The sequence below is a fragment of the Pristiophorus japonicus genome, chromosome 14 (genome assembly GCF_044704955.1).
Source record: "Pristiophorus japonicus isolate sPriJap1 chromosome 14, sPriJap1.hap1, whole genome shotgun sequence".
Lineage (NCBI taxonomy): Eukaryota > Metazoa > Chordata > Chondrichthyes > Pristiophoridae > Pristiophorus > Pristiophorus japonicus.
The window spans coordinates 58,268,038-58,292,175 of NC_091990.1; the positions used below are offsets into that span (position 1 = coordinate 58,268,038).

Genomic DNA, 24,138 nt, shown 5'->3' on the forward strand with positions numbered 1-24,138 from the left:
CAGCACTTCCTCCCTTCGTGTTTCCTTATCTGTATTCTCATCAATCTGGCTTTCTGCTGAGTGGCCACACCCCTTTCCACCTCTTTATTTACAGCTCTTGCATCCTTGGCCTCCAGACTTGTGGTGGCTGCAGCATTTACCAGTGGACCGGGGACCTGACCTCAGCCCCCATTTCCAGTCGCCACGGGCTTTGAGGAGGCCTAAAGCTGGCTGTGTGACAGGAAGGTTCTTCACTGTCGGGTGAAGCTGTTGCAGGATATGTTTGTTTTCAATTTACTGTGCCTGCTTACATATCACCGATTGCCCGAGGTGCTGCTGATCATGAATCTAGCTGGGAAGATAGTTGTTACACTGACACAAAGCAGAGCAGGCCTTTCCCGACGGCTGATTTCCCAAGGTCGGCCTATATAGATGTTAACCGAATGCCTCCAGGAACCCTGTTATCCGCTCGGAAATCTGTGTGCTAACACTTTTCACTGGAAACCTTCAGATTGACCCGATGCCTTGGCAGGTTTAATCCAATGCACCATTCCCATTAATCAGAAAGCAGATTGCTGGTGGTGCTAAAGGCCCAGTGTGCACTCCGGTATATCCCTGGATGTTCTTCCTGGGGGTAGAGTGCACGCTCAGTTCATGCTGCTGAGGCAATGATTTGAGAGCGGTACAAGAAACATAGGGCAGAGGGTACCTGTACTAACTTAACATAAGAAATAGGAACAGGAGTAGACCATATGGCCCCTCGAGCCTACTCCGCCATTCAATAAGATCATGGCTGATCTGATCATGGACTCAGCTCCACTTCACTGCCCATTCCCCATAACCCCTTATCGTTTAAGAAACTGTCTATTTCTGTCCCAGCTTCCATAGCTCTCTGAGGCAGCGAATTCCACAGATTTACAACCCTCTGAGAGAAGAAATTTCTCCTCATCTCTGTTTTAAATGGGCGGCCCCTTATTCTAAGATCATGCCCTCTAGTTCTAGTCTTCTCCCATCAGTGGAAACATTCTCTCTGCATCCACCTTGTCAAGCCCCCTCATAATCTTATACGTTTCGATAAGATCACCTCTCATTCTTCTGAATTCCAATAAGTAGAGGCCCAACATACTCAACCTTTCCTCATAAGTCAACCCCCTTATCCCCGGAATCAACCTAGTGAACCTTCTCTGAACTGCCTCCAAAGCAAGTATATCCTTTCATAAATATGGAAACCAAAACTGCACGCAGTATTCCAGGTGTGGCCTCACCTATACCTTATATAGCTGTAGCAAGACATCCCTGCTTTTATACTCCATCCCCTTTGCAATAAAGGCCAAGATACCATTGGCCTTCCTGATCACTTGCTGTACCTGCATACTATCCTTTTGTGTTCCATGCACAAGTACCCCCAGGTCCCACTGTACTGCGGCGCTTTGCAATCTTTCTCCATTTAAATAATGACTTGCTCTTTGATTTTTTTTCTGACAAAGTGCATAACCTCACACTATCCGACATTATACTCCATCTGCCAAATTTTTGCCCACTCACTTAGCCTGTCTGTCCTTTTGCAGATATTTTGTGTCCTCACACATTGGTTTTCCTCCCATCTTTGTATCGTCAGCAAACTTGGCTACGTTACACTCAGTCCCTTCTTCCAAGGTTCTTATTGTGTTGTAGAAGTTAAACCTGTATGATGAGCAAATGGGGCTTTGCGCATTGATGAACTTAGTGATAAATCACTAATCCCTCCTGACTGGTGTACGATTTACAACTGATCTCACAGCTATATAACCATCTTAAAGAAAATTGCTTCTACTCAAAGCGCAGATCAGTTACTTCAGGAAAGAAAGGAAATCGGCAGTAAAAATTATTTTTTAATATGTAAAAAGTTCCTCTTTCTGCATTGGTCCTATTTGAATACTTAACTACAGAATATTAGCTGTGACGGAAGGTCAGTACGTCGAAGGTCAGTCTCATCCAGTGTTTCAGTGGGTGTACGCCAGTGCTGTATTTGATACACACGTTGAAGAGACACAGTTACATAACGTCTCTGCAGTAGGTGATTTACTTACGCAGGTACTCTTGACAGATGGTCTTCTGGGTCAGGGTGATAGATATCGATGTTGGAGAATCCTGAAGGGGGCACATTTTCACCTCTGTCACAAGATAATTACAGACGAGGGACGTTCATTCAGCCAAACCAGAGAGATCTTTAATGTCCCCCACCCCCAACACATTGTAGCATCCAGTTGTTTGCTGAATGATTCCAGGATATTTGCTTCCACTACTCTCTCTAGTAGTTTGTTCCATGTGTTGATCACTCTATATGTGAAGAAGAATTTCCTGATATCTGTCCTAAAAATACCTATCACTAGTTTGAGCCTATGTCCTCTAGTTATACTCCCACAATTTCATTTAAAGTGATATTCTGGGTTAACTTTTTCCTATATTCTTGTCAATTTTATATACCTGTATAACTGCACCTCTCAGACACCTCCTTTCTAAGCTGGAACATGAATTTGTCCACAAGCTCATTCGTCAATAGACCCCTCCCTCCTTTTTTGCAACGTCTGAGATGTTCATGGACATCCTATGTTGGGAGATTTGTGGAGAATCCGAAAAATCACCACATCCGATTTACAAAGTGCAAGTTGACTGACACCTGAAAGAGAAAAGGCAGGCTGGCTTCTCCCTTCAAGGCTTGTAAGATGAGGGTTTGACGGAGTGGAGCACATTATGTGCTCTGGGAGATGCTTTCGATTCCAAATGCTGTTCATCTCGATTTTTTTTTATTTGTTCACGGGATGTGGGCATTGCTGCCAAGGCTGGCTTTTATTGCCCATCCCTAATTGCCCTCGAGAAGATGGTGTTGAGCTGCCTTCTTGAACCGTGTGAAACTACTCCCACAGTGCTGACTTTGTCGTGGCAGCGTGTTACAACTGAGTGGCTTGATAGGCCATTTAAAGGGCAATTAAGAATCAACCACATTGCTGTGGTTCTGAAGTCACATGTAGGCCAGACCAGGTAAGGACGACAGATTTCCTTCCCTGTAGCATATTAGTGAACCAGATGGGTTTTTACCACAATCCGATAGTTTCATGGTCACCATTACTGACACGAGCTTTTTATTCTAGACTTGTGTAATTAACTGAATTTAAATTCCCCAATGATTTGAACCCACTTCTCCGGATTAGTAGTCCAGTAGCATAACCTCTATGTTACCATTCCCCCATGCTGAGTATCTCGACCAAGTTTTCTTTCCCTGTAAACTCTGGCATGAAGAAACTGAAATGAGCTAATACCACGCTTACTAACTACCTGCACCAGAGCTGAACATGAGCATCCCTGTTTTGCTTCTTCCTGTGGAGTTCTGTGTGTAGAGATAACGAGTGAAATGACGAATGCACAGCAGGGCATCATCGTGTGAAAAGACTGGTTAATGTTTTCGGTGAGATGAGGCTGGTAACACGCTGCCACGACAAAGTCAGTACTGTGGGAGTAGTTTCACAAGGACTGCAGTGGTTCAAGAAGGCAGCTCAACACCATCTTCTCGAGGGCAATTAGGAATGGGCAATAAATGCCAGCCTTGGCAGCGATGCCCACATCCCGTGAACGAATAAAAAAAATTCAGATAAACAGCATTTGGAATCGAAAGCATCTCCCAGAGCACACAATGTTCTTCACTCCGTCAAACTCATTTTTCAGTCAAAGTCCTTAATTACTTTAAATGGTAACCTATTCTCTTTCAGCTGCTGATAGACCTATATCGTTCCAGCAGTTCTGATATCATATGATCTGATATGATATTCCAGAGGAATTCAGTGTATATAATATTTAATTAATAATATGATTGTGTTCATAATTTTGCATAGTAATAAAAGGCAATGCCTAAATATTTATTTGAAACAGTTAATGATAGTATTTTGTAGTGAATGCATGAATAGTAAGACTGGTCATTCAGTGAAACATCCAGGCTAATGTAATGCCATCCTTTGTGAAATAATTGTTGAAATTAGAAGATGCATTCATAATTTTTACATGGATATTTTAAAAATTTGTAGTTAGCCAAATACAGTGAATGCTGATATCATCTGGTTCACTGACTTGGAAGAAAAGTATACTGAGTCCAGCAATAGGAGGGAGCTAAATTAAGGTATACAATGGCATCCTTTGGTGTATGTCAACTTATGTTAATTCAGTCAACCATCCCTCCTGTTAGGCTCAATAACCTATCCTCAGCTAGTGCTCCTGATGGTGTCCTCAGCATTCACTGATTGGCCAAAATAAAGTTCAGATTTGTCAGAATTGTACAGAATAAATATCTACAAAGTATCTTAATGGCGAGATAGCCACTTTCATTGAGGTGAGCTGGGATAGATAGCCTGGTAGCTGTCCTCTCTACCAACATCTGCTTTATTATCAGAGGCGCCTGGAGAGGAATTCTCGAATTTCCAACGGGCAGACTGATGTCCTCACTGCCCATAACTGCCCCGATGCTGATAATAAATGCACACTGCTCCATTCCTGCCTGTCCACTACTCAATCTTTATAGAACTTTGGGTTGTACACTGTGAGAACACTAACCACTAGTTGGTGAACTTGTGGGAGACACTCCTAACCTAGATCTTCAGATATAAAAGGGGAAGCTCCACCCACTTCCATCACTTGAGTGCTATGGAATAAAGGACAGGTCACAGACTGACCTTCTCTCAAGCATAGGCCTCATGTGCATTTATATTGTATAGTAAGGATGTATCAATGGCGACGAGAAACTGGGATTTAAACCACGCGAACATGGCCAGGAGCAGAACAGATGAGAGGTACTGTGTTAAGGAATGGTTGGGACAGAGATTCAACATTGTTAAAGCAGCATACAGTTCTCCAGGCAGACAAGGGCAATCGGGCGTGCCCCAACATGTAGTCGAACCCAGAGGGGGAGTTCGACAGAGACAATGGCAAGTTGAAGGACGATTCATGCCATTGCAAGGGACAATGCGGCCAGTAATAGGGCCATCAACACCTGTTAATGGTGCACTCAAGGGCAAAAACAGGGGCAGTCAGGGACGATCGACTGGCAAGGGACCTTTTGTTTCAAACAGCAGCTCATGTTGGAGGCGTGGAGGCACATACTCAGCCAGAGTTTGCAGAGGTGAGCAAAATACCTGCAGAAATTGCAGAAATGAACGCTGGGGGAAATCGCTGGAAGCTGAAGTTCAGCGAGTTCATGTGGAGCACGTATACAGTTCATACACCAGGACGCCACCGATAATGATGAAAGTGCTCCTCAATGGCATCCCAGTATCAAAGGAGCTAGACACAGGGGCCAGCCAGTCCCTGATGGGTATCAAACAATTCGAAAAGTTATGGGCATCCAAGGCCAAGAGGCCAAAATTATCGCCGATTGACGCACAGCTATGGACATACACAAAGGAGATCATTCCGGTGCTAGGCAGCACCACGGTAGTCGTGACCCACAAAGATTCGGAGAACAGGTTGCCACTCTGGGTTGTCACGGGGGATGGTCCCGCACTACTGGGGAGGAGTTGGCTTGCTGTCATGAACTGGAAATGGGGCGATGTCAATGCAATTTCCTCTGTGGAGCGAGTATCATGCTCACAGATCCTGGACAAATTTGACTCATTATTTCAACCCGGCATTGGCACTTTCATGGGAGCCAAGGTAGTGATTCGCATAAACCCGGACGCCAGGCCAGTACACCACAAGGCCAGAGCGATGCCGTACGTGATGCGGGAAAAGATAGAAGGCGAATTGGACCGCCTGCTGAGGGAAGGCATCATCTCGCCAGTCGAATTCAGTGACTGGGCGAGCCCGATTGTACCGGTGCTCAAGGCGGATGGGTTGGTCAGGATATGTGGCGATTACAAGGCCACCATCAATCGGGTGTCACCAGACCAGTACCCGCTACCGAGAGCGGAGGACCTCCTTGCGATGCTATCCGGTGGTAAACTTTTTTCAAAATTGGACGTGACCTCAGCTTACATGACCCAGGAGCTGGCGAGTGAGTCAAAGAAGCTGACCACCATCACGACACACAAGGGGTTGTTTGAGTACAACAGATGTCCGTTCGGGATTCGCTCGGCGCCCGCCACGATCTTCCAATGAAACATGGAAAGCCTCCTCAAGTCGATTCCAGGGACGGTGGTTTTTCAGGACGACATCCTCATCACGGATTACGATACTGAAGAACACCTCCACAACCTGGAGGAGGTGCTACACAGACTGGACCGGGTAGGACTGCGACTGAAAAAGGCGAAGTGCATCTTCCTAGCTCCAGAGGTAGAATTCCTGGGGATGAGGGTAGCAGCAGACGGGATCAGACCTACTGCGTCCAAGACGGCAGCGATCCAGAGAGCACCCAGACCCCGTAACATGATGGAGCTGCGTTCATTCCTGGGGCTCCTGAACTATTTTGGCAACTTTCTTCCCAAATTGAGCATGCTGCTAGAGCTGCTACACGTGCTCCTACGCAAAGGTTGCGAATGGGTCTGGGGGAACAGCCAGGAAAGGGCTTTTAATAGAGCATGCAATTTGTTATGTTCCAACAATCTGTTAACGCTATATGACCCATGTAAGAAACTTGTGATAACGTGCGATGCGTCGTCCTATGGTGTCGGGTGTGTGTTGCAGCATGTCAATGCCAAGGGTCAGTTACAGCTGGTAGCTTATGCCTCCAGAAGTCTGTCCCAGGCAGAAAGGGGCTACGGGATGGTAGAAAAGGAGGCACTCGCATGTGTATATGCGGTAAAGAAAATGCACCAGTACCTGTTTGGCAGGAAATTTGAGCTGGAGACAGATCACAAACCCCTAATGTCCCTTTTGGCCGACAACAAGGCCATAAATGCAAACGCATCGGCCCGCATACAGAGGTGGGCACTCACGTTAGCCGCCTATGACTACACAATTCGGCACAGACCGGGCACCGAAAACAGCGCCGATGCACTCAGCAAGCTCCCACTAGCCACCACTGAGGGGGCTACCGAGCATGCTGCTGAGATGGTCATGGCTGTTGCAGCTTTGGGAAGCGAAGGCTCACCCGTGACAGCCCATCAGATTAAAGTCTGGACAAATAGAGACCCACTATTGTCTCTAGTCAAGAAATGTGTCCTGAATGGGGACTGGGCAGCCACATACAGGGCATGCCCTGAGAAATTTAAACCATTTCACAGGCGCAAGGATGAACTCTCGATTCAGGCCGATTGCCTACTGTGGGGAAACCGCATAGTCATGCCCCAGATGGGCAGAGAGGTGTTCATCAGAGAACTCCACAATGAGCACCCGGGCATTGTCACGATGAAGGCAATTGCCAGGTCACACGTTTGGTGGCCAGGGATAGATGCAGATCTGGAACTTTGTGTTCGTAGGTGCAACACGTGTGCCCAGCTGGGCAATGCGCCCAGGGAAGCCCCCCTTAGCCCCCAGAGAGACTCAACCTGTGATCCCAATAAGACTTTGGGGGGAGGGAGGTGATGTCATGTATTCAACCAGCATTGTAACCCATGTATAATCTGACCTAAGTTGTACACTGTGAGAACACTGACCACTAGGTGGTGAACTTGTGGGAGACACTTCTAACCTCGACCTTCAGATATAAATGGGGGAGCTCCACCCACTTCCATCACTTGAGTGCTATGGAATAAAGGATAGGTCACAGACTGACCTTCTCTCAAGCATGGGCCTCATTTGCATTTATACTGTATAGTAAGGACGTATCAACGTAGATAGTAGCGGAAAGGTATCGGGAGGAGTTTATGCAACTGCCACACGGGGGAGCCAGGGCTGGTCATCCAGGACCAGAACTTCCTTTCGACAGGATCAGGGATGTAGCGTGGTGGCCCCATTTCAGGGAAGATTATTATAAAAATGGCCTGATCTGCGCAGCTAATAATCCAGATCCCCATAGGAAGAAAATGCCTTTCGGTCACACCCGCCCTTGGCAATGTATCCAGATAGATTATATTGGACCATTGCCCACCTCCGGGAAAGGTAATAAGTTTTGCCTGGTCCTGGTGGATAAATTCCACAGTGGGTGCAGGCGTTCCCCTACAATCCACAACCACATTAGGGACTGCTGCGATTCTAGTTAGGGAAGTGTTCTTCGGTGGGGGCTCCCCAACGAGGTAGAGTCAGATCAGGGAAGCCATTTTATGGGACAGGCGATGCTGTTAGGGATTGAGGGGAAATGGCAGGTGGCCCATAATCTCCAGTCGTCCGGAATTGTAGAGAGAATTAACCAGACTCTCAAGCTAGCCATTCGGAAAGAATTAGAAGAGCAGCCCAGGAGGTGGGATGAAGTGCTTCCTCTGCTCCTCATGGGGATACGAAGTAACAAGTCCAAAGGGACTGGGTATTCCCCGCACGAGTTGCTAACAGGGCGACCCATGCACACACCTACCCATTTACTGGTCCCTACTCTTATTGACAAACTGTTGAAAGAGGTAAACAGAGACAAGTTTGTGAAGGAGTTGTGGGAGCTCTTAAGGGAACTCAACCTGAATGCTGCCCATAACATCAGGAAAGCATATCAACGCAACCGACTGTATTTAACCCCAAGTAAACCACAGGAATGGCATGTAGGAGACCAGGTGATGATGCATAACTATGTGAGGGTGGGTGTGTTTGAACCCCTGTATAAAGGATCGTATAGTACAGTGGACAAGGCTAGCCCTATGGTATACGCAGTGTAGCTCCTGAGGTGGGTAAAATGGTTCCACATTAATCAGATGAAGCTGAACTGACCAGAAGGTCAAAAAGGCAACAGGCCACCATTATGAGTATGATTGGCCGAGTTCCACCCATAATTTGGGACTGTTAGGAACTGGGGGACCAGCCGGTAGATCCCCCGGTCCTGGATAATCAGGAACCTGACAGGGAGGCGTCGGAAAGGGGCAGGACTCCATGTCCAAAGGAAAGGCCCTAATCTGTTCCAGCAGGAACACGAAGAAGCGAGAGACAACGAAAACCTCTGCAGCCGTATTGTCCGTCATAATTTAAATAGGTAATGTATGTTCAGTCTGTGGGAAGTGAAATCCCTCACAGAGCAAGGTTTATTTTTGTTTAATTTCAGATGATCGACCAATGGAAGGGAAGGTGTTTTGGGGAATCCTGTGCCTGGCAGGGACAGCACTGATGTGGCCGGAGATCCAAAGCAAAGAATGTTGTGAGCCAAAAGGAGAGGTCTCTGGGCCTCGACAAAAGCAGGAGGGAGTAATGAGCTATCGGGTAACAATGGTTGCCTGTTGTGGAGCCGGACCTAGACCAGATTGCGTACATATCCTCTCCCCTCAGGAAGGTGGGAGGAATCATTGTATAGACACCAGGAGCACCAGGACTCAGGGTCCATTTGGGTCAAAGATCGCCAGAGGGTGGCGAGCCACTAAGGGTGGCAAGAAATCCAGGCGGTCGCCATTCCCCCCCTGGGGGACTAATACTAACTTACTTCCTTAGAAGGTTCCCGCATAATGGGACAAAAAGGAGAAGGACTAAACCTCCAATGGAAAAAGAGAACCAAAAATACTTAATAAAGTTTGACGGAATCAAGGTTGGATGCCAAAATTCATGCCTAGGACAGGTATCAGTGACCAATTATAAAGTCTCGGACGGAGACCCAGTATGTTTGGTCTGCGAAAAGCCTGGTGAGGGGCACCCTCGGACTCAGTGGGTGCAGTGGAATAATGGCACTTTAGAAGGAATACCCAAGAAAGGGAGTGTCCTATGGTCATGCAAAACTTTACACATTCCAAGATATGCTGGTGGTGGTCAAGAGGGGAGCGAACCATTTTTACACGCATGCATCCCATGCAGGAAACCACAGGAGTGAGAGCCGATGGTGGTGCGGATAAGAGATACACAATGGAAGACCTTAGGAAATGCTGGTTAAAGATCACCGACAATTGTTCTAAATGGGGATGGTCATCGTATGTTTGGGCTGCCACGGGAAATGGAACTATACTTGGTATACAATTACAAATGGAACCCTAACAGCTAGTGAGGTAAATTGCACTGCGGGGGAATTAAGGTTGGAACATTGAATATATTTAAGGTGGAGGTAGACAGATTTTTGAATGATTAGGGAGTAAAGGGTTATGGGGAGCGGGCAGGGAAGTGGAGTTGAGGCCAAGATCAGATCATCCATGTTCTTATTGATTGGCAGAGCAGGCTCGAGGGGCCATATGGCCTACTCCTGCTCCTATTTCTTATGTTCTTGTGTAAGAGTGCTATCAACTGAACCAAGCTGACTTGCCTGTCTGAACCATGGGAATATATTTATTGACCATCTCCATTCACTGTGCATGAAAGCAATATTAAAGCTGAATTATAAATTAATATTCTTTTATGAGTGATTCCAGAACACTAAAATGGACTTTAGTGATGTGGAGTCAGCCTTCAGCTGTGGTAACTGTTGCATTTCTAATGGAAATTTCACAGCGAGCCAGGGAGAAATGTTCCTTTAAAAAAAATGTCCATGTGGCTGTAACTTGAATTCTTTTGGTGATTAATCGTTGATGGAGCTAACGATGTTCTTTACCAACATCTTTTAAGGAGTGTATTGAAAAGGGTAAGGGACACAACGAATAACCAAGTGGCGACGTGCTTCCAAATGTACAAGCAACACGCTGACAGCATTGGTCCTTGAGCGCTCGTGTCTCAGCCCCTCTGTGTCATGTATGCTGGAATGGTTTCTGTTGGGTCTTTAGCCACTACAGCAAATCAACACGAGGCACATACTGGAGACAAGGTCACTCTGTGACCTGTAACTTTATTTACAGGACCAAGAAGTACAGACCCTGCATGGGACCTCCCTTTATATACCTGGATGACCAGGTGAGGAGTGTCTCCCACAAGTTCACCCCCTGTGATCAAGGTGTGTATTTCTCAGGTGTACAGTGTTGTTACATAATAGTTACAGTTGTGAGGTTACAAACATGACATCACCTCCCCCCAACGTCTTTGGGTCAAAGATTGAGTCTTTCAGGCGATCGACGCTCTCTCGTGGAGCGCCGCAGTTGGGGCTCTGGTTGTTGAGCCTTGGCATGTGTCTCTGTCACCTGTGGTGATTCCGGCTCGTCCGGGCTGACCGCAGGGACTGTGCATGCTGCTGAAGGTTCTTGTTGCTCATTCACTGGCAGTGGTGTGGGCAACATCTCATGATTTTCCTCAGGTTCCTCAGTGTCCATGCTGAACCTTTTTTTTACTTGGTCCAGATGCTTGCAGCATATCTGCCCATTGTTGAGTCTGGCCACTATGACCCTATTCCCCTCTTTACCAATTATAGTACCCTCGAGCCACTTGGGCCCCACAGCGTGATTAAGAACAAATACAGGGTCATCGATTTCTATCCATCTCCCCTTTGAGTTACGGTCGTGGCACTCATTTTGGGTCTGGCGCTTGCCCTCAACAATGTCTGATAAGACTGGCTGAATGAGGGACAGCCGAGTTTTTAGTGTACGTTTCATGAGTAGTTCCGCTGGCGGGACTCTCATGAGCAAGTGCGGTCGGGACCTGTAGGCCAGCAGGAGGCGCGATAGACGGTATTGAAGGGAGGGTCCTTGAATCCGGAGCATGTCTTGCTTTATGATTGGGACTGCACGTTCCACCTGGCCATTGGAAGCCTGCTTGAACGGTGTGGTCCTGACATGTTTGATACCATTACCCAACATGAACTCCCGGAATTCATAGCTAGTGAAACATGGGCCGTTGTTGCTAACTAGGATGTCCGGCAATCCGTGGATCGCAAAGACCGCACGCAGACTCTCCACAGTGGTAGATGTCGTGCACGAATGCAATATGATGCACTCGATCCATTTCGAGTACGCATCAACAATGAGGAACATTTTTCCCATGAACGGGCCCGCGTAGTCTACGTGAATACATGACCATGGCTTGGTGGGCCAGGGCCACGGGCTGAGTGGGGCCTCCCTGGGGGGCATTGCCCAGCTGGGCACAAGTCGTGCACCTGCAAACGCAGTGTTCCCAGGTCTGCATCAATTCCCGGCCACCATACATATGACCGGGCAATGGCCTTCATAAGCACGATGCCTGGGTGCTCGCTGTGGAGTTCCCTGATGAATGCTTCCCTACCCCTCTGGGGCATGACTACCCGGCTGCCCCATAGTAGGCAGTCAGCTTGGATGGAGAGTTCATCCATCCGTCTGTGAAACGGTCTGACCTCTTCAGAGCATGCTCCGTGTGCGGGGACCCAAACCTCAGTCAGGACACATTTCTTAATCAGAGATAAGAGGGGATCTCTGTTTGTCCAGGTTTTGATCTGGCGGGCTGTGATGGGGGAGCCTGCGCTGTCAAAGACGTCGACAGCCATGACCATCTGCGCGCTTTGCTCCGCTGCCCCCACAGTGGTGGCCAGTGGAAGCCTGCTGAACACGTCAGCGGAGTTTTCGGTGCCTGGTCGGTGACGTATGGTGTAGTCATACGCAACCAGCGTGAGAGCCCATCGCTGTATGCGAGCTGACGCATTGGCATTGAGAGCTTTGCTGTCGGACAACAGGGATGTTAACGGCTTGTGGTCCGTTTCTAACTCGAACCTTCTGCCAAAAAGGTACTGGTGCATCTTTTTCATCCTGTAGACACATGCGAGTGCTTCCTTTTCAACCATCCCATACCCGTTTTTTGCTTGGGAGAGCGACCTGGAGGCATAAGCCACAGGTTGGAGTTGGCCCTCATCATTACTCTGCTGCAATACGCACCCAACCCCATAGAATGATGCATCGCATGTCAAAACCAATTTCTTACAGGGGTCGTACAGGGTCAATAACTCATTGGAACAAAGCAGGTTCCGCACCTGATTGAAAGCCCGTTCCTGACAGTCCCCCCAAAACCAATCGCAACCCTTACGCACAAGCACATGTAGCGGCCCCAGCAATGTACTCCAGTTCGGTAGAAAGTTCCCGAAATAGTTCAATAGTCCCAGAAATGAACGCAACTCTGATGTGTTGCAGGGCCTGGGCACGCAACGGATCGCCTCCATTTTAGATTCGGTAGGCCGGATCCTGTCTGCGGCAACCCTCTTGCCCAAAAGCTCGACCTCTAGGGCCAAAAACACACACTTGGACTTCTTTAGTCACAGGCCTACCTGGTCCAGTCAGCGTAGCACCTCCTCCAGGTTGTGGAGGTGTTCCTCGGTGTCTCGATCCATGATAAGGATGTCGTCCTGAAATACGATTGTTCTGGGGGTGGATTTGAGCAGGCTTTCCATGTTCCTCTGAAAGTTAGCGGCCGCTGATCGAATGCCAAATGGATACCTGTTGTAGACAAACAGCCCCTTGTGCGTGGCGATGGTGGTCAGTAGCTTGGATTCTTTGGCCAGTTACTGGGTTATGTAGGCCAAAGTGAGGTCCAACTTGGTGAACAGCTTGCCGCCTGCCAGCGTGAGAAAAAGATCCTCCGCTCTCGGAAGCGGGTATTGGTCCTGAAGGGACACTTGGTTGATGGTGGCCTTGTAGTCGCCACAGATCCTGACCGAGCCATCTGTTTTTAGGACAGGGATGATGGGGCTTGCCCAGTCGCTGAATTCAACGGGTGAAATTATGCCCTTTCTTAGCAATCTGTCCAACTCACTCTCAATTTTCTCCCGCATCACATACAGCACAGCTCTGGCTTTGTGGTGCACTGGTCTGGCGTCCGGGGTGATGCGTATCACTACTTTGGTGCCTTTGAAAGTCCCAACACCAGGTTGAAATAATGACTCAAACTTTTATAGTACCTGTGAACATGAACTTCGGTCCACAGATGAAATGGCATGCACATCCCCCCATTTCCAGTTCATCTCGGCTAGCCAGCTTCTCCCCAAAAGCGTGGGACCATTTCCCGGGACAATCCAGAGTGGCAGCCGGTTCTGAGATCCATTATGTGTGACCACCAATATTGCACTGCCGAGCACTGGGATGATCTCTTTGGTGTACATTCGTAATTGCGTGTCAATGCATTGTAGTTTGGGTCTGCTAACTCTGAGTGGCCACAGTTTCTCGAATTGTTGGATACTCATAAGTGACTGGCTGGCTCCTGTGTCCAGCTCCATGCATACCGGGGTGCTGTTTAACAGTACTCTCAACATCATAGGTGGTGTTTTTGTGTATGAACTGTGGATGTTTGCCACCTGGGCCCGCTGAACTTCAGCATCCATTGCTGTGTCCCAGGCATACCCCTGCCTTGCAGACCCTTCTTGTGGTTCATCCACTTCATAAACCAGCCTCGCTGCAGGCTTCCTGCACATCCTGGCTAAATGTCCACTCAAGTTACAATTTCTGCAGATGAATTGTTGAAACCGGCAGGTCTTCGCAGCATATTTGCCCCCGCACCTCCAGCATGAGCTGAGATTGTTGTGAACCAAAGAGCTGTTACCAGGCATTCCTCTCTGATTGTCTCTTTGATTACTCTTGAGCACTCTGTTTGTGGGTGTCAATGGTCCCATCCCGGGATGTATTGTCCACCGTGATGGCGTAAATGTCCGTTCAACCTGCCATTGTCTCTGTTGCGGACTCACCCTGGAGTCTGTTACTGCCTGGTTGGTGTCGAATTGCCCTTGCCTGCCTGCGGGGTTCTGAGTCGCGTTTACAATGTTTACTCCCTCGCCACGTTGGGAGCAGAGTTGCGCGCGTATACGATCTTGGTTTCCTCCTCCCCCGCCATGAAGGTTTGAGCCATCAACGCCGCTGCTTCCAAGGTCAAGTCCTTGGTCTCAATTAGCTTCCTAAAAATCCCGGCATGACCAATGCCCTCAATGAAGAAATCCCGTAACATCTCCGCCCTGCAGGCGTGTGTGAACTTACAGAGGCTGGCCAAGCGCCGAAGGTCCTCAATGAAGTCCGGTATGCTCTGCCCTTCCCGACGTCGGTGCGTATAGAATCGGTGTCGGGCCATGTGTATACTACTCGCCGGTTTGAGGTGCTCACCGATCAGTTTACTGAGTTCCTCGAAGGTCTTGTCCGCCAGCTTCTCGGGTTCAAGCTGTCTTTCATCAGCACGTACGTCTGAGGTCCTCAGCTGGTCAGTAGATGCGCCCTTCGCTTGTCAGCCGCTGCCGCTCCCAGCCAGTCCTTCATGACAAAGCTCTGCTGGAGCCTCTCAACGAAATCGTCCCAGTCCTCACCAACACAGTACCGTTCCTCCGTGCTACCGGTGGCCATTCTCTTCAGTCGTTGATTCCCGTTTCTCGTTGCCAAATTTTGTGTCCTTACACACTACAGCAAATCAATACGAGGCACATACTGGAGACAAGGTCACTCTGTGACCTGTACCTTTATTCACAGGAGCAAGAAGTGCAGGCCCTGCGTGGGACCTCCCTTTATATACCTGGATGACCAGGTGAGGAGTGTCTCCCACAAGTTCACTCCCTGTGGTCAAGGTGTGCATTTCTCAGGTGTATACAGTGTACAGTATTGTTACATAAAGGTTACAGTTATGTGAGGTTACAAACATGACAGCTTCAGAATATCGAGCACTTTTACAGAAGCCAGTATCCTTTCACATCGGCATCTCTGCTGTCAGGTCTTTCTTCCTGGCTGGTGCCGCGCTCCATCTTCCACCGTAACTTCATCGGAAATGTAGGACCAGCTGCGTGGAAATTCCAGGCTGTTTCTTGAACTGGAAGGGCTGGCAACTTAAGACAGCTATAACTGCGGAGCCTCGAGCATCTGGAGGGTGGGGGGGAGGACAGGTATGATGGGGAGGGGCAGGTATAATGGGAAGGGGGGCAAGTATGATGATGGGGAGGGGACGGGTATGATGATGGGGAGGGGGCAGGTATGATGGGGAGGGGGCGGGTATGATGATGGGGAGGGGGCGGGTATGATGATGAGGAGGGGGCAGGTATGATGGGGAGGGGGCGGGTATGATGATGGGGAGGGGGGGCAGGTATGATGGGGAGGGGGCGGGTATGATGATGGGGAGGGGGCAGGTATAATGGGGAGGGGGCGGGTATGATGATGGGGAGGGGGCAGGTATAATGGGGAGGGGGCGGGTATGATGATGGGGAGGGGGCGGGTATGATGATGGGGAGGGGGCAGGTATAATGGGGAGGGGGCAGGTATGATGATGGGGAGGGGGCGGGTATGATGATGGGGAGGGGGCGGGTATAATGATGGGGAGGGGGCGTGAATGATGATGTGGGGGGTAGGTATAATGGGGAGGGGGCGGCTATGATGATGGGGAGGGGGCGGGTATGATGATGTGGGGGGCAGGTATAATGGGGAGGGGGCAGGTATGATGATGGGGAGGGGGCAAGTATGATGATGGGGAGGGGGCAGGTATGATGATGGGGAGGGGGTGGGAATGGTTTCGAGCCAGCAGCTCCCCATGCAAGTCGGAGATAGTAGGGCAGGCGTGAACCACAGATACAAAGTACTTTGTTCTCGGGTTGCTAGCTGTAGTGTGTAAGAGATCAGTCTTCCATTCTGGGAGACTCCCAGTCTCTGGGAGGGTTGTCAACACTATCCCCGGCCCCTGTGTCTGAAACCTCCTTCAACTCTACACCTTTGCTCACATTGTCTGCCTTTTCAACTCTGTTCTCTGCGGTCCCTCTCTCTGCTCTAGTATTGGTGGCAGAGTGTTCAGCTGTCTTGCCACCACACTCAAACTCTGGCGTGGATATTCCCTCCAAGCAGCATCGGAGCGGCAGTCCCGGGAGAGGCCTGGCCTATACTGGTGGGCTGCGACCATAAACCAGACACATCAATTACAGACTGCCTCAAAATCAGGCAGTCTTGCTGGCTCCCAAGGGCAAAGGTGGGGGGAAGAAGGGGAGGGGAGAGAGAAGGGAGGGAGAGAGAGAGCTGGAACAGTAATGGCCCAGGTTATGTTTGTGGAGCCTGGAGGAACACTCCTTCTCCCAGGCCCCACAGAAATGAAGGGGAACTTACCTTTTGGGCCTTCGGCCAGACCACCACCTGATATTGGTCAGAGTGAGTGCAGTCCAGGTCTCTCTAAAAATGGCAGACGGGATCCTATTTATGTCAGAGGACCCCTGACTAGCATTTTAAATGAGCCCACCGCCCGACTCGTGACCCATGGCCACCCAGCAGTGTTCCCGAGTGAGCATTGCTGTGGCCACCGTGACGGTGGTAACGGAGTGGTAGATTATTGCTCCCTATTTTCAGGACACTGCTGCCCTGGTTTCACCCAAACAGGAGGCCTGAACATTCACCATTCTTTGGCCTTTTGACTAAGATCATGCGTAACTGACCTGACAGGGGAGTAACCATGACCAGAAAGTGGTTCTCCCTGGATCAGGAAGATGGTTCTCCTATGCTTTTTGGAATTAGGAGGTGGGTGGGGGTGGCTTGACCCATCCACCTCCATGGAGGTGGGTGGGGGGCACACACCCACCTCCATGGCACGAACCTGGTATTGCAGTACTTCCAGGAACGGTGCAGTGGCTCTAGGCCTTTTGGCTAAGAGCATTGGCGCAGAGTGATCCTTGACAGGTGCAAGGTGACCTCTGGCGTATGTGATTTGACAAAGAATTGGAAAGATAGGCAACAAATTAAAAAAAAAAAATTATTTGGCCTTTTGGCTAAGATCATGCGTAACTGACCTGACAGGGGCATAACCATGACCAGAAAGTGGTTCTCCCTGGATCAGGAAGGTGGTTCTTCTATGCTTTTTGGAAATAGGAGGTGGGTGGGGGGCACACATCCACACATCCACCTCCATGGCATGAACCTGGTATTGCAGTACTTCCAGGAACGGTGCAGTGGCTCTAGGCCTTTTGGCTAAGAGCATTGGCGCAGAGTGATCCTTGAATTGGCCCTCTGGCGTTTGTGATCTGACAAGTTGATCTGACAAAGAATTGGAAAAGATTGGCAACGAATTAAAAAAAAAAAATTCTTTGCCTAAACTCCTCCCCTTGCTATATCGCTCCCCACCACCTTACAACCAGTTTTTTAAACCACACTTTCAAATATCTCCTTTAATTTTCCATATTGCTCAGGTTTGACCTCTAGCTATTGGTGCCTTGGGATGTATTGCTATATAAATATAAGTTGTTGGTTATAGAAGATGAAGGGAACTGACAGTGAAAGCTTCATCTGATCCTTGAACTGCTTGTTACTCAATCACTGTACTTTCATTAGCCATCGTGCAAGATATCTATCCGGGGAAATCTTACTTCAGAGTATCAGCAATGATAATCTGCCAGATATTCAGGCTCTTCCACAATCCTGGAGCAGAGTGTTGGAACAGATGGATCAGGACTTGGTTCAAGGTCAGTCCTCTGTTCACACCGTGCCTCGTTGAGGCTCCTATCTTCCCCAGTAGATTAAAAGAACGACAACTTGAATGGGTGACTGCATCCGGAATCCGTGGAACTGTACCCCAGTTAGTTAGCACCTTCTGAGAGGCAAAGGGATAAAAAGGAACAAAATTGGGAGGAGGACGGAGAGGAGAAAAGAAAGGGCTTAAATCTGAAACCTGGAGCCAGTACCACAGAGTAATGCTTGTATTTGAGTCACTTCAGTTAAAAAAGACGTCATAAAAAAATCTTGAAATGAAAAGCTGGTCTCAGTAAAAGTGACCATGAAGCTGTTGGATTGTCGTAAAAACCCAACTGATTGACTAATGTCCTTTAGGGAAGGGAACCGGCCGTCCATACCCAGCCTGGCCTATATGTGACCCCAGTCCCACACCAATATGGTTGACTCTTAACTGCCCCCTGAGGTGGCTCAGCAAACCATTCTTTTATGCCAGTGATATCCACACACTTAAAATGGAGAAAAAATGATTAGTAACACAAAAACATATAATCATTTTATTAAATCTGAATTGCTAGAAAACGTTTCTATACTTGTAGGAACAGGTTTGTTTTGCTGCGGTACTCACCGGGTCACTAACATCACTGTCTTTTTATGGTGCAGATATTTTACTAAAGGTGGCCTTCTTCATGGAAACTCGCAAAGGATCCTAGCGTGTTCACGGAACTGTCGGGATTTTGTTTTCTGTGAGAGGCATTTTGTTCTGAAAGGGGCATTTCATCATGTCCCGATGTGCAAGGTGATTTAGGGCTGGGCAGGCCACATTGTCCGCAGGCCAGACACGAGACTCCCAAACCAAGCGCTCTACTCGGAATTACTTCATGGCAAATGAGCCAAAGATAGTCAGAGGAAACTTTACAAGGACATCCTCAAATCTCCCTCATAAAGTGCAACATTCCCACTGACACCTAGGAGTCCCTGGCCAAAGACCGCCCTAAGTGGAGGAAGTGCATCCGGGAGGGCGCTGAGCACCTCGAGTCTCATCGCCGAGAGCATGCAGAAATCAAACGCAGGCAGCGGAAAGTGTGCGGCAAACCAGTCCCACCCACCCCTTCCCTCAACGACTGTCTGTTCCACCTGTGACAGGGACTGTGGTTCTCGTATTGGATTGTACAGCCACGTGAGAACTCACTTTTAATGGAAGCAAGTATTCTTCGATTCCGAGGGACTGCCTATGATGATGATTTAGGGGTGATTTCACATCCCCGTGTGTGCCGCGAATGTGGCCTAACTAAGCCACAAGTACAGACATAATTGGTATTTTTGTCTCATTTTCAGACTCTATAAATGATGTCCTGTTTTAATCAATGTGTGGACAAGGCAATGTTCCAGTGTGTTGGGGCTCCAGTGCGATGCAGCAGGATTCAATAAAACGGTAACTTCTGTATCTCACCCACACTGCTCCGGTGAGACTGCATCCTGCAGAATGTGAGGGGTGAGTGAAGTGGAAAGCTGCCTCGGACTGTTCTTGCTGAGCTTCCTGAGGGGTTAGTTAAAGTGACAGCAAAAGATATGGAAGCAAAGGTCCTGAAATTACTGACAGTGGGTTTGCAGACCGGGGATGGACTGGAACTCACGCCTGCCCCTTGCCTGTGACCCCGACCATCCAAAAACCTTTGAGGTTTGCCGACATTACTAATGGTGCAACTGAGGCACCTGGTGAGTGGGCGAGCACATGCAGTGTGGCATCTCGCCGCAGCCGAACAGAGTTCCGGGACTCCGAGGTTCAGTTTACTCATACCATCAATTTCGGTAACTCAATGATCACTCTAGTCAATACTAACACTTGAATTTTTAAATTCACCAACCCAACACCCCCTACCCTCACCCCACAGCTCCCAAAGTCCTAGGAATACCCGACACCAAGGGTGCACAAGCATCTCTGCCCTGCAGCATTGCTAAGGCCCAGAATGAGGAAAATGTATGATGTGTTTCCCTCATTCACATTGCATTATGATACACCTGTCCATTGAGGGAGGCACTTCATGCACCCGCCACTGAAAGTGGCAGGATTTCTGGTGGGATTGTAAAGATCCTAAAATCAGCTGAAAGCTGGAAACAAATGAATATATTGCTGAGAGCGAGTAATATTGGATAGAAACATAGAAAATATGTGCAGGATTAGGCCATACAGCCCATCGAGCCTGCACCACCTATTCAATAAGATCATAGCTGATCATTCCCTCAGTACCCCTTTCCTGCTTTCTCTCCATACCCCTTGATCTCCTTAGCCGTAAGGGCCATATCTAACTCCCTCTTGAATATATCCAATGAACTGGCATCAACAACTCTCTGCGGCAGGGAATTCCACAGGTTAACAACTCTCTGAGTGAAGAAGTTCTTCCTCATCTCAGTCCTAAATGACCTACCCCTTATCCAAAGACTGTTTCCCCTGGTTCTGGAATTCCCCATCATCGGGAACATTCTTCCCGCATCTAACCTGTCCAGTCCCGTCAGAATCTTGTAAGTTTCTAAGAGATCCCCTCTCATTCTTCTAAACTTCAGTGTATAAAGGCCCAGTTGATCCAGTCTCTCCTCATATGTCAGTCCCGCCATCCCGGGATCAGCCTGGTGAACCTTCGCTGCACTCCCTCAATAGCAAGAATGTCCTTCCTCAGATTAGGAGACTAAAACTGAATACAATATTCCAGGTGAGGCCTCACCAAGGCCCTGTACAACTGCAGTAAGACCTCCCTGCTCCTATATTCAAATCCCCTAGCTATAAAGGCCAACATACCATTTGCCTTCTTCACCGCCTGCTATACCTGCATGCCAACTTTCAATGACTGATGAACCATGACACCCAGGTCTCGTTGCACCTCCCCCTTTCCTAATCTGCCGCCATTCAGATAATATTCTGCCTTCGTGTTTTTGCCCCCAAAGTGGATAACCTCACATTTATCCACATTACACTGCATCTGCCATGCATTGGCCCACTCACCTAACCTGTCCAAGTCACCCTGCAGCCTTTTAGCGTCCTCCTCACAGCTCACACCGCCACCCAGTTTAGTGTCATCTGCAAACTTGGAGATATTACACTCAATTCCTTCATCTAAATCATTAATGTATATTGTAATAGCTGGGATCCCAGCACTGAGTCCTGCGGCACTCCACTAGTCACTGCCTGCCATTCTGAAAAGGACCCATTTATCCCGACTCTCTGCTTCCTGTCTGCCGACCAGTTCTCTATCCACGCCAGTACATTACCCCCAATACCATGTGCTTTGATTTTGCACACCAATCTCTTATGAGGGACCTTGTCAAAGCCTTTTGAAAGTCTAAATACACCACATCCACTGGTTCTCCCTTGTCCACTCTACTTGTTACATCCTCAAAAAATTCCAGAAGATTTGTCAAGCATGATTTCCCTTTCATAAATCCATGCTGACTTGGACCGATCCTGTCACTGCTTTCCAAATGCGCTGCTATTTCATCTTTAATAATTGATTCCAACATTTTCCCCACTACTGATGTCAGGCTAACCAATCTATAATTCCCCGTTTTCATTCTCCCTCCTTTTTTAAACAGTGGTGTTACATTAGCTACCCTCCAGTCTATAGGAACTGATCCAGAGTCGATAGACTGTTAGAAAATGATCACCAATGCATCCATTATTTCTGGGGCCACTTCCTTAAGTACTCTGGGATGCAGACTATCAGGCCTCGTGGATTTATCGGCCTTCAAACCCATCAATCTCCCTAATACAATTTCCCCCTTCAGTTCCTCCTTCTCACTAGACCCTCGGTCCCCTAGTATTTCCGGAAGGTTATTTGTGTCTTCCTTCATGAAAACAGAACCAAAGTATTTGTTTAACTGGTCCGCCATTTCTTTGTTCCCCATTGTAAATTCACCTGAATCTGACTGCAAGGGACCTAAGTTTGTTTCATTAATCTTTTTCTCTTCACATATCTATAGAAGCTTTTGCAGGCAGTTTTTATGTTCCCAGCAAGCTTCCTCTCATACTCTATTTTCCCCCTCCTAATTAAACCCTTTGTCCTCCTCTGCTGTATTACAAAATTTTCCCAGTCTTCAGGTTTGCTGCTTTTTCTGGCCAATTTATATGCCTCTTCCATAGATTTAACACTAACCTTAATTTCCCTTGTTAGCCACGGTTGAGCCACCTTCCCTGTTTTATTTTTACTCCAGACAGGGATGTACAATTGTTGTAGTTCACCCATGTGATCTTTAAATGTCTGCCATTGCCTATCCACCGTCAACCCTTTAAGTATCACGCGCCAGTCTATTCTAGCCAATTCACGTCTCATACCATCGAAGTTACCTTTCCCCAAGTTCAGGAACCTAGTCTCTGAATTAACTGTGTCACTCTCCATCTTAATAAAGAATTCTACCATATTATGGTCACTCTTCCCCAAGGGGCCTCGCACAACAAGATTGCTAATTAGTCCTTTCTCATTACACATCACCCAGTCTAGGATGGCCAGCCCTCTAGTTGGTTCCTTGACATATCGGTCTCGAAAACCATCCTTAATACACTCCAGGAAATCCTCCTCCACTGCATTGCTACAAGTTTGGTTAGCCCAGTCAATATGTAGATTAAAGTCGCCCTGATAACTGCTGTACCTTTATTGCACGCATCCCTAATTTCTTGTTTGATGCTGTCCCCATGCTCATTACTACTGTTTGGTGGTGTGTACACAACTCCCACTAGCGTTTTCTGCCCTTTGGTGTTCCGTAGCTCCACCCATATAGATTCCACATCATCCAAGCTAATGTCCTTCCTTACTATTGCATTAATTTCCTCTTTAACCAGTAACGCTACCCCATCTCCTTTTCCTGCTGCTGGAACCTGGAGCTGGAGCTGCAACTGCAAGACACTGAGCTGCCACTGTAAACTGGCAAATTCAGGTCCTGATACACCCTCCCCACCCCACCCCCCCCGCCACCCCCCACCCCCCTCCCTTTGCTGCCATCGCAATTCTAAATCCAAACCCCCAACCCGAAGAATCTTGCGGCCAAGGTCCATGGCATCATGGAGAAAACAGGAGGTGCACAGTGAATTGCACAAAAAGATTGCATGGTGCATTGTTTATACGCCACAAGGGAGAACGTTTTTAGGAAGAAATGTCAGATATTTCTGCAATAAAATCAATGTACCATGAAACAGCTTTATTATTTTTTAATTCTGGTTTATAAATAAGTCTGGTGTGATCAATAGGGAGTTCTGTCACATGTCAAATTATAAGTCTTCGTGTATTTGCTATGTATGTATGGGATCCGGGCAGTCACTTTTAAGTTTTATTTACCGCAGCAGCCAATCTGGTTCGATTACACAATCACCACCAACAAACTGTGGGGCATCAGGTCAAGAAGGCAGCTATTCTTGTGAGAATTTGTATTTATTGGAAACCAAGTAGGAACCACTTAAAAGGCTTTTGCCTTTTGATATTAATCAATGTACTGGTAAATGGATTTGTGTCTAGTGCCTTGGTGAGCTTCAGGAAATCAGCGTTTTGAAGCACACCTTACTGATTTTACATATGCAAAATGCCGCACAGAAAAGATCAGCTGGTCTATGCAGCCTGTCTCCTACAGTCAGGATGCCTTTTACATCATGATAGTGGTGCTCTCTGCCCCACCCGAAGTCATGTAATCTCCTGGGAGAGACGAAAAAATTAGCCAAAGCACAGAATACAAGAGCAAGGAGGTTATGTTAGAACTGTATACAACATTAGTTAGGTCACAGCTTGAGTACTGCGTGCAGTTCTGGTCACCACATCACAGAAAGGATGTGATTGCACTAGAAATGATGCAAAGGAGATTTACAAGGATGTTGTCAGTACTGGAACACTTTAGCTATGAGGAAAGATTGGATAGGTTGGTGTTGTTTTCCTTGGAACAGAGGAGGCTGGGGCAGATTTAA

General features: G+C 48.0%; 1 pseudogene; it reads left to right on the forward strand.

Annotated features, from left to right (window-relative positions):
* Positions 1–17,501: 17,501 nt before the first annotated feature.
* On the forward strand, positions 17,502–17,707 carry LOC139280410 (U2 spliceosomal RNA; annotated as a pseudogene).
* Positions 17,708–24,138: the final 6,431 nt, after the last annotated feature.